Here is a 12,194-nt window from a genome sequence, read left to right as displayed (position 1 = left end):
TATTGTGAAATTATAGAAATTTATCAAATAAAATTTACTTGCGCACGCCCTAATTTGAACCCGCGACCTCCGAATTCGTAGCCAAGGATCGTAATCTCAATCTCAACGGCGAAACAATGAACAACTATTTTGTAGTTATTTAAAATATATTGCATTATTCACGTAACATGGCGATACTGAAAGTACCTATCTACCATTCTTGAACTTGCCGCAAATATACCATATAGGCTCTAACGTATTATTTAAACAAATAAATATTGTGAAATTATGCAAATTGCACGCCGTAATTTGAACCCGCGATTTCTGATCTCTTTTTTTATAGTTATATTATTATTGCATTATTCACGTTACATGAGAGTAGGAAGTATGTACTTCTCATTATTATTTTACATACATTTATACTTTTGAATAGGTAACAAGAAAAAAAACCATAAAAATAAAAAGTATAAAACTCAGTATGGGTAGTGAAGCCCACATTATGACAAAGTATGAAAATAAATTTATTTTGAAAATACATGTATCTGTAATATGATTAAAAATTATGAAAGTATTTTTTTGTAATGTTTACACAAACGTTATATGTGTAATTATTTTATTAGATTATTTTATAATCAGTTTTTAATACACCATCATATTATGTACGAGCATATATTATAAGCATGTTAATTTTATTACTATCTAATGAGAAAAAATAATACTAACAATTAAATAAAAAAAATATTTGCGGACACCGGGTTTAAAAATACGACATTCTCTGACAAAAGCAAGCGAAAAAGAATACAAACATAAATTAGGTAAATAGGTACCGAGCCTTTGCTAATTCGAAAATTCACAATAGAAAATTTCAAAAATCTGAGAACGATACGATAGTGGCATCTATGGATATTTTAGTAATGTATGGCTCAAAGCATGCCTTCTGCATAATTTTAAAATTGGCTTCAATCTATGCGTTGCGTATATAATGCAAAGTGTTAGTTTGGGGACAGATACTTTGGGCCTGTCCCCAAACTATACAAATGTCCCCGAAGTATGGGCGCGCTCGAAAAACTGTCCTCATTCTATGCTTCCCACATATATATATATATATATATATATATATATATATATATATATATATATATATATATATATATATATATATAGGTTTATGATACGGCACTTTGTACATCTTAGCGTCTGCAAATAACCGGAACTATTGGATCATTTCGACTTACTTGATCATTGAGCACTTACTTGATCATCGACAAATTGAGATTTAAATGCCATTTTAATCGTCTCGGCGAGACGAGATCAGTGGCATTTTCAACTCAATTTGATGTGACAAGTGCGATTTTCGTGAGCATTAGATATGCTCCTATATGCGATTTTATCTCAGATATTCAACCTGACTTTGTTAATTATTTCTATCGTATGTTAAACTAACTTCATTGATCTCAAAAAGCGACGTTGCCATCGTTATTTGTGTCAAACGCAGGTGTACAAATAATTTTCTAAAGTAATTAAATGTTTTAACAATTGTATGCAAAAATAGCCTCTAAAGTAATATTATTTAGAGCTTATTATCGTACGACATTGCGTATTGGTCTAAACAATATTCGAAAGGAACTATAAGGCTCAAGAATTGTATGCAAAATTAACCTCTAAAGTTATATTATTTAGAGCCCATTATCGAATGATGTTGTTTGCTAGCACAAGGCTGGTTTGTTTGTATTGGTCCATTTGAAGCTAGCTTCAGGTTAGTTTTCTGAAACACTTAATGACTTGTAACTGGCTAACAGATAATATTAAATATTACCGTTATTCAATGTTCGTATATCACGAATCAGTTGACAGGTTGATTTGTTTTTGCGTTTTATTAGCTTTATTACGAAGGAGATTTAATAAAATCTTTCAGCTTTGCGAAATGGATTTTAAATACGGTAAGCTATTACATATTTCTAAATAGGTAATAACCTAAATTGTAAAATATAGAATTAATATAATAAATATAATATTAACAATTTTAATCTATGCTTATCAAATGAGTACAGAATAATTACCGTATTTTATTATATAGGTCATGATTTTTTTCTTTCTTTTTTGAGAACCCAAGCAGTAAAATTATTTTGAATAATAGATATATATTATGTATTAACAAAATTCAAAAAAGCTAACCTAACAACTTGTGGTAAAAATGTCAAATCAAACTAAAGCCATATTCCTATACTAAAATATGCATTTAAAAGCATGTTTTGTTTTCAAACAGTTGTTTCTTAAAATAATTAAGTTAAAACGAAGTTTTACACGTCGGATAATCACCCATTAATTTGTTCATATTCAAATTAAACAAATTCCTTTGTGGAAATAAAATTTGCAAAAACAGAAAACTGCAGGTACATATATGTATGTTTCAATGTGTTTGTTCTTGATATTTTATAGATGTTCCAAGAACCAGTGATTTACGTACATCAATAAACAGTACTGACGACATGATCTCGTCTTCACCCTTTTCGCTAATTTCCAAAGGACAAAGTTTAATCATCAGCAATATGCAGAGCATACTGGGCGAAGAAATTAACCATGAAACTTCCTCAGATTCAGGTAATATTCACTGATAATAATCTGAAATATTACAGAGCTACCTTAGCTTATAGTAAATTGTTATAGGTAATATCAGAAATGCTGCTAATTAAATATTCCGTTGCAAATGCTTAATTAGTCTGTTGTTTTGTCATTATATTAGGTTAGGTTTCATATTTGTGCACATGACTTACTTACTACATTGAGATATTATTATTGGATAAATATATAATATATTATGCTTTATTTTAGAAACCAAAACTGAAGTAATGTTAGAAAGGAGTCCGCCGACGTCCGAAGATGATGATTCACTATACAAACCGAACAACGTTACTTCTTCGATAGAATCAGGTATCTACAGAAAACATGTTTAATACTCTTGAAACAATCAATACGTAACATATAATTTGATTATTATATGGTCAGAGGTGCGGCCCAGAAAGCCGAAGGTCCGGTGCGAGTCCCAGATGTGACCGTATCTTTTCTGTTTCAGATTTTAGATTGAGTGATGCTAATATTGTCTTCATTTAATTAAATAATTTAATTTAATTATAATTATTTTAAAAGCAATAATTATTCGCCTGAAACACTCATCCACATTGAAAAATCTCCTGATAAAAGATATTTTATTTATTTATTTATTTATTTAAACGCCCATAGGGCTTTTACAGATAATAATGTACATCTTTATTTATTTATATATTTTTTTAATTATACAGATCTTATATCTTATATGATAAATATATGTTATACAAAATAATATAAGAAAATATCCGAGTTAACAAAATATAGGTACAAATAATTGAGATTTACATAACGCCAACGGGACTCGAACCCGTGTCCCCTCGATTTCCGGTCGACAGCTCTGACCACTGAGCTATGGCGGCTTATCGCTTATCCGCGAAATAATTCAGTATATACTAGTGTTTCATTCAACAATGACTGCTTTCTTATAATTTGAGGTTTTACTAATTAAGTTTAAAGAAAGCTAAATAATGTATTGTTACTTTTTAGATATGAAAATTTCCAACGCCGATGATGAGCAACATCATTTAGAGAAGCAGGAGGCAATCGAAGTGTCATCGACTACAACTCGAAGCACTATTTCTACTAGTAAATGAGCACGAGTGCATGACCGTAAAAACTCATGTCCATATTGTACTAAACTGGTAACGAACATACCTTCAATTTCAACCTTTGATTTAGCGTTTGACCCTGTGCATTTTGATGTTTTTATTAAAGCCGTACAAATAAATAGTGGTTACGATGAAATTACAGGTTCTGTAAAAAATCCTAGCATGTCTCAACGACTTTGTACAATCTTTTATAGCCGTACAAAGTCGTTGAGACATGCTAGGAATTTTTACAGAACCTGTAATTTCATCGTAACCACTATTTATTTGTACGGCTTTAATAAAAACATCAAAATGCACAGGGTCAAACGCTAAATCAAAGGTTGAAATTGAAGGTTTCTGTTCTTTAATAACTATATACACCTTGGCTAAATCCCTCATCTTCGATGTTATATGTGTATTCAAATGGTGTTCCGTGTGATTACTTAATAATAAAGACCCATATGAACATATTAATGGGTCAGACATTGCTATTTTTGCAATATTTTCATTTTTAAATACATGAAATATTTGAGTTTCTTAGAGATTCTGAAATTTCAGAATTGTCTGGGCATAATAATATAGAAGATGATTTTAGTACTCTAACACGATCATGTGGATTTTTCTCAGGTAACGTACTTTTTGTACATTTTAAAGATAATTACCTCTGTTTCTAAAGGATGAGTTGAATTTGCATTTTCTGGCTGTTCTGAAGGATGAGTTGAATTTGCATTTATTGTAGTGTCTGTAAAAGTTGGTTTTCTAAATATTTCAAAAGTATGTTTATTATTATTCTTTCCAATTGTTAGATCTAAAAAAAATATTTTACCTTTGATCTCATGTTCGACTGTGAAGCAGATTTTATTATTAACAGTGTTGGCCCAATTAATAAAGATATCTAATTGACGGTTGGTGCCTTTCCAACATATTAAGATATCGTCTACATATCTGACATAGTATATTATATATTTAGCTAAGGGAGACTTTAGAATAATATTTTCAATATGATCCATAAATATCTCCGCTAGAAGTGGGCTTAAAGGGCATCCCATGGGAAGTCCGTCCAATTGCTCAAAATATGTATCATTAAAAAGAAAATAATTTGTTTGTATGCAAATTTTATGAGCTGGAATAACTCTTTTCTTATTATTGGGTTGACATTAGATTGTTCTAGGATATTTTCAATTATTTTAAGGCATTCTTTAATGGGGATGTTGTTAAATAAGGATTTTACTAAATAAGGAAAATTAATTAGTTGAAAATGAATGCAATTTTTTTTTAAGTGTGATTTATTTCTCTATTTTGTTAAACTCTGATAATGTCAGTTTGGTATGACGTTTTCCATATTATTTTAAACTGAAATTATGTAAAAATCATTAATTAATTATTTTTTAAGTATGTTTTATTTCAATCGATTTTGCTATTATATATTTTGTTAATATCTGATAATGTCAGTTTGGTATGACGTTTTCCATATTATTTTAAACTGAAATTATGTAAAAATCATTACTTCATTATTTTTTAAGTATGTTTTGTTTCTCTCGATTTTGCTATTATATATTTTGTTAAACTCTGATAATGGCAGTTTTGTATAACGTATTGTATATTTTTTAAACTGCAATTATGTAAAAATCATTACTTAATTAGTTTTAAAGTTTGTTTTAGTTCTGTTGAATTTCCTAATGAAAGTTTTTAAAAATGTCTGAAAATAAATAAATTAAAATGTGAATTTTTTCAAATTTGTTTTTATTTTACCAAACAATGAATTTGTGCAAAATTTTATTAAAACACAAGACTTGTGCAATATGTGGCTATGGTAGATTATACTACAGCTACTGCCGGGTACATTCCAGAGTGGAAGACGTGACTGGTAACCCCATGGGGAATGGCGACCATTCAGGAAAGTATCTTCTAATCTATTTACAATTTGGTACTGCCACCCCGGGAACCATTTATTGGATAACTACACCTCTGCCATAGGTCACCCCAAGTGGTTTGGTGACTGTGCCCGGGTTCATGGGGTGAGGTTTGCTCGGGTCTTGGCGGTGGATGTGTCCTCCAGCTACGTGGAAGGCCGGAGAGACAGGTTGAGGGAAACCTTTCAGGCAGAACTCTTTGGGAACATCGTCTTGCACCGCAGTGGGAGGGATGGATTCATACGTCCGTCACTCCTGGACCCACAGACCCCACCCACCCACCCCTTATCCTTCCTCTCCTTCCCTTCCTTTAAAATACCCTCCACACAGCATCTTCAAAGATGACATAGGCCTGAGGGAAAATATTTTCCTCAGGGCTTCCTGTGTGGAGCTATTGTTAAACAAACAAAAAAATGGCTCAGTAACATAACTAGTTCGAAGGTCGCGGGTTCGAACCCGGCGTGCGCAAATAAATTTTATTTGATTAATTTGTGTTATTTCACAATTAATTAATTAAAATAATATATAGTATATTTGCGGCACGTTCCAGAGTGGAAGATACTACCAGTATCGCCCTGGTGTAAGACCACCATTCAGAATTGAAACGTTGCTCCAAATGGGTTTAGCCGTGTTTAGTGACTAGATCTGAATAGCCAGGTACTTCCCCACCTTCCTCTTTCCCTTCCCCACTTACCCTCAGCCACACAACATCCCCCAATTGGGGATGCCATATTCTCACTGGCTCTAGACGGGAGCAGTTGGGACTCTTGTGAGGTATTCACTATAAAACAATTCACTATAAAACAGTTCTGAATATTTCAATTAATTGAGGTTAATGAGGGCGTACTGTACAGGGCCCGCAAATACTTGAATAGTACACAACTGCTAACCCTGTACAAATCACAAGGGCGCCCCACGGTTGGATTTGGCAGCCACCTCTGGTGTGAAGCCCGAAAATACCTGAAAAAACCCTCGACTCTGTGCAGAAACGGGCGGTCTGTTTGATAGATTCTCCCATCTTAACAAACGGATTGCAATTTTTAGAGCATATGCTTGTTCTACCGGTATTTCTATGGAAGATGCTCCGAGGAACTAGCATCATTAATCCCTTCAGCACCGGAGCATAGTCGGGAAACACGCCAAATGCATGCCCAACATATGTACACGGTTAACATTAGTCGCATGAGAACGGGTCGTTTCTACGACTCGTTTCGGTGTTCAACGGCTCGGCTCTGGATCAAATTTCCGGCCTCTGTGTTTCCTCCCTCATATGACATGGGTCTCTTCAAGACACATGTTCACTCCTTCCTCTCCTCAAAAAGACCCTCCACACAGCATCTTCAAAGATGACATAGGCCCTGAGGGAAATTATTATCCTCAGGGCCTCTTGTGTGGAGTAAATGTAAAAAAAAAATCAAAGATTTATTCCACTAAAAAATAATAATAATATCTTTATTTAGGAAAGTTTACACATTACAACTATACATACATATTATGGTGTACATTGATTTGTAACTTTTATATTTAAGGTTATAAAATTAACAAAAATGAAGAACTATTAATACAAAATATGTATTAATAGTTATTATTATACACCAGCACAAATATTGTGTACAAAAATCGTTTTCTGAAAATCATATAATAGGTATTTTATAATAAAAGGAAAGAAAACAACTCAAATAAATCAGATTTTATAAAATATACTTCCAATAATACTGTAAACACAATACTAATATTATTGAACTTTGGTATTTTAATTGTAAATCAATCTACATTTTCAAATAATAAATTAATGCTATTAAAAAGATAGAATATCTTATAAAAGCCTGTTCTACAAAACTAATTTTAAAATAATTAATTCAACTGTAAACGTAATATAAATAAGTTTTGATTGTATAACTTTACTTTTAAATAAACCCGCAATTTTAAATATTCGCGCCAAACGTTCCAATGCATTACGTATTTTCGAATATTCAACCAACAAATAAATCTGTTCAAGTCCGTCCAAACAGAAGCTCGACAGAAGGACAAAAGATTTGGCAACATTGCATATCAAGTAAGTGCTTTCATAAAAAAGATCAACATGCGTTCATGATTTAATGATGAAAATTTTGTGAGCATATGCATAAAATAGCTGTATATATAATAGCTGACCACATTTTAAATTTATTTCACAAAAAAACATGTTGCCACGTAATTTATAGCGTTATATATCACATGTGAAAGGATGATCAAGAAAGGTGGTTTACTCAAAGATGTTCCAATAAGTGTTGTCCGATATAAATATATATATATATATATATATATATATATATATATATAGATGTGTATATATTTTATCAATATTGATCAAAATACAAATTAGAAAGCGCAAAACACCACCTAAGTAAATAAATTCAATTTTCCGCCATTGAAGGGAATGTCAACGTCAATATGCTACTCTAACGCCTCTAGCGACCAAAATTGTTGATAATGCCATAATGATAAACATAATGTTACACTCCAAACCAATACATACTTATAAAGTGTGTGATGGTCGTCTCAACTCGAAATATGCAACCTATTACCTGCCTTAAGGTTAAACGCAACGCTCGTTGTATTCTACGTGTTCACAGATGGCGTTAATGAATTAATTTTGTTTAAATACGCTTTTGCAAGGTATTGCTTTGCAGTATTAAGACAAATTATTTGTTTGCGCCCTCATATACGCAATATGAATATGAATAAATAGTTTTGTCCATATAAAAACTCAATTCTATCGAGAAAGGCATACAAATACAATATTGGATTGAATCATCGGTAAAATATTGTATTTGTGTGCCTTTCTCGAAAGAATTAAGTCTTTAAACGAACAAAACTATTGATTCATATTCATATTGCGTATATACGGGCGCAAACAAATGATTTGTCTTAATATTGTAAAGCAATACCTTGCAAAAGCGTATTTAAACAAAATTAATTAATTAACGCCATCTGTGAACACGTAGAATACAACGAGCGTTGCGTTTAACCTTAAGGCGATGCACTACGTCGTTTAATATTTTAAATTGAGCCGTTATCAATAACAACCCTTACGTAGATGGCGATAAGGTTTAAATTCCCGCTTAACACCATCCGCCTGTTTTGATTTATCCGTGAAAAAAATATGGCCAAGAAGTGCCTTTTTTATTTTGTGGATGTTCAGGCATAAATTTTTTTTTTCGATCATTTTATAAATAACTTAATTTGCCACATCATACTATAAAATCATAAACGAAAATGAGTTCATAAGTAGGGGATTTTGAACTCTAAAGCAGTTTTCATAGGCAAAAATATGAAAATACTCGATTATTTCAAAGGCCAAGATGTATTCTACTTGCAGTATTTAATTAAAGCATCTGAAACATTTCTAGGCGACCAAATTTTCAAACCAAAAACACATGATTTTGCATTACTACGTATGGCATAGCCTTAATTATAATGCCCATCACTTTTGTAGGTAATTACCGGATCTAGTTATAATGAGTACAAAAAAAATGTATGGGAAAAAGATACATTTATTATTTTTTTAAATCCTTCGTTACGTTCCCACTTCAGGTAATAAATTTAATAATGCTCAATTTAAATTAATCATGAGTTTTTTTAAGGTTTACCAAATTATCCATAGTTGTTATTTAACTAACAATTAATTAATTAGTGTGATGTATGGTAATAAGTTGGGCATTTAAGCGATAGATGGCACCAGTCATAAAGCTTACTCCAGAGTCCGACGGATGTCGCTAGAGTGTAGAAATTGCCTGTGGGATATTATTAATTATTGTAAAGAACCTTTTACTTTATCAAGAGTTCCCAACACACTAAGGCAGAGATATAACAATTAATTAATTAATTTAACAGTAATTAAAAACAAATTAATGTTTTTTAATAGCTTACTCATTGAATAAAATTATTAAGAACTATTAATGATATTCTTAATAGTTCTTACATGAACCGAGCGCGGGGTTTCACCGAGGTCGAAAACTATGAATAGTAAACACCTTTCCATTCACAGTTTTTCTAACCAAAAAATATATGTTCAGAAAAACTAAAAAAACACATCAGAATTAAAAAAAATTCGTGCCATACACATCCAAGTACATCTAAAGGAAAAACCCTACTCTCTTTTATGTACCTAAATGTCAGAAGCCTGAGAGGTAAACTAGATGACATCAAATGCTTACTGAAATCCACTAACTCGAACTTCAACATCATCCTCTTGTGTGAGACTTGGCTTAAAGAAGCGGACCTGAAGTACTTCAACTTAGAAGGATACAAACACGAAGCATCCTGCCGGCCGCAGGGAGCTGGACTTGGTGGCGGACTCTCTATATTTCTACAAAATTCTTTAGAATACAATGTGATTGCTAACACGTGTGACTCTGATAACAACTTTCTATGGATTCATGTAAACAAGCTCAATCTTAAAATAGGATTAGTATATAAAAAACCAAATACTGTTTTCAAAGACTTCTTAGAGACACTTTCCTCTCAGCTAGAAACAAATAAAAGAGGTATTATATTTGGAGACTTTAACATAAATCTGCTTGATCCAACTAATACACACACTCGTAAATACACAAATACTATTAGTTTAAATAATTATACCATTTTGAACAAAATAAACAAAAAACACGCAACACGCATCACAGAAAATACAAACACAATCATTGATCATATACTCACCGACATAAAACTAGAATACTCATTAACGAACTATGATAATTCAATATCCGACCCCAATATATTACTCCTTGATGTAATTCACACATATACTAAAAACACATCTATAAAGTCGTCCCGAAAATATACACATATTGATTTTGATAATCTAAAGAATGATATCATCCAAAATCCCTTTCATCTTAACATGAATGACGACTCGGTATTAAACTATGACAATCTTGTAAACTACCTCACAAATAAAATTAATTATAATAGCATCACTAAAATTAACACAAAAAACATAAATAACCCAGACTGGATAACCAAAGACCTTATAAAATTAATCAACAAAAGAAACAGATTACACCTGAAACTAAAAAAAACAACCAAACAACACGTTATTGAAAACAGAATTCCTAGTAGTAAGAAATAATATCACTAAGAAAAAACGAAACTTAAAACAAACACACTACGGTGATCTTTTTAAAAAATGCGAAAATAACAGTAAAAAAACCTGGAAGTTAATAAACAACATCATACAGAACCAATCGAATACTTTGAATACTTTTTGTAATAAATTAATCATTAACAACGAAATAATCACAAACAACGTAGAGATATGCGACCACTTTAACAATTTCTTTTGTAACATTGGCTCCTCTTTAGCTAATAATATACACAACAAAATCACACACAATATAGCCAATGAAATAACATTAGTGCATGATAGCATGGAATCATTATATCTTCAACCTACCACGGAATTAGAAATAAGTAAAATAATAAAATCCTTAAAACAAAATGCAAGCGCTGGTTATGATACACTCAAATGTAAGACAGTTCTAAATCTCTCCACAGAATTGGTTCCTATTTTATCAAAGTTAATTAATCAGTGTCTTAAAGAGGGAACTTTTCCAGATAGTTGCAAAATTGCTAAGGTAATACCAATTCACAAAGGTGGGTCCAAAACGGATACCTCAAATTACAGACCCATTTCTATCTTACCAATCTTATCTAAAATCTTTGAACGTGTAATCTACGATATATTAAACAACTTTCTATCAAAAAAATCGTTCTTATATAAAAAAACAATATGGCTTTAGGAAAAAATCAAACACACTTGCGGCAATAAATGACTTAATCAGTAAACTTAGAAGCAGCATTGATGGTGGAAATTATATTTTATCCATACTAATTGACCTTCAAAAAGCCTTCGATACAGTAAGCCATGACATGCTTCTCAAGAAACTCGAGAAAATTGGTGTAGTTGGTCCTGCTCTTAATCTATTCAAATTATATATATTTTATATTTTATTAAAAACATTTTATATGTTCTTTGAATCTAGTTGAGAAAGCCCTTCCCGTCTGTCCGATATAAGATATAATAGCCCAGTCAATGAAGGGAAAAAAAGACCCAATGTCGGAACTAATTCCCCGGAAGCTGAATTTTTTACAGATGTTAGAAGACCTTTAGACATGTATTTTTACAAAAGTCCCCGACTTTCCCCCTTGTGCTTCCTTCCCCACCCCCTCTTGAATGTATTTTTCAAAGCCTTTTGGAATACGCTAATATCTCCTTAATGGTTTTATAAAATCAAATTATTTATTTTTTGTTTAGTTTTTTATTAGTTACTCTAAAAAATTGTACTCTTTCATTTTTGCAAGAAAAGCTATACAATCTCTACAATTTATTAGTAAAGGAAAAATATTAGTTTTTAAAATAGTATTTCAGAATATATTTGCACATAACTTTTTTCTGAGCCTGTTAACGAAAAAAAATAAATCAACAAAACTTGTAGACAATATTTCTAGCTATAAAATAATGTATATAATGATGGGTTTTAATTTATAATAAGGCACGTAGGCTGTCAATAAGGAGCACGGCGCGCGATGACTCGAACGCGCAGCGGTTCGCGGCGCAGCGAGA

The 12,194-nt window shown here is 31.6% G+C and overlaps 1 long non-coding RNA gene across 1 annotated transcript; it reads left to right on the top strand.

Annotated features, from left to right (window-relative positions):
• Nucleotides 1-1,267: 1,267 nt before the first annotated feature.
• On the top strand, nucleotides 1,268-3,796 carry LOC149414687 (uncharacterized). Its single transcript, XR_016303889.1, has 4 exons — nucleotides 1,268-1,919; nucleotides 2,419-2,580; nucleotides 2,812-2,910; nucleotides 3,574-3,796. It is a non-coding gene; the product is annotated as an uncharacterized LOC149414687 (long non-coding RNA).
• Nucleotides 3,797-12,194: the final 8,398 nt, after the last annotated feature.

The sequence above is a fragment of the Hesperophylax consimilis genome, chromosome 19 (genome assembly GCF_061612785.1).
Source record: "Hesperophylax consimilis isolate HC1 chromosome 19, BYU_Hcon_1.0, whole genome shotgun sequence".
Classification (NCBI taxonomy): Eukaryota; Metazoa; Arthropoda; class Insecta; order Trichoptera; family Limnephilidae; genus Hesperophylax; species Hesperophylax consimilis.
This window is presented reverse-complemented; position numbering and strand designations above follow the sequence as displayed.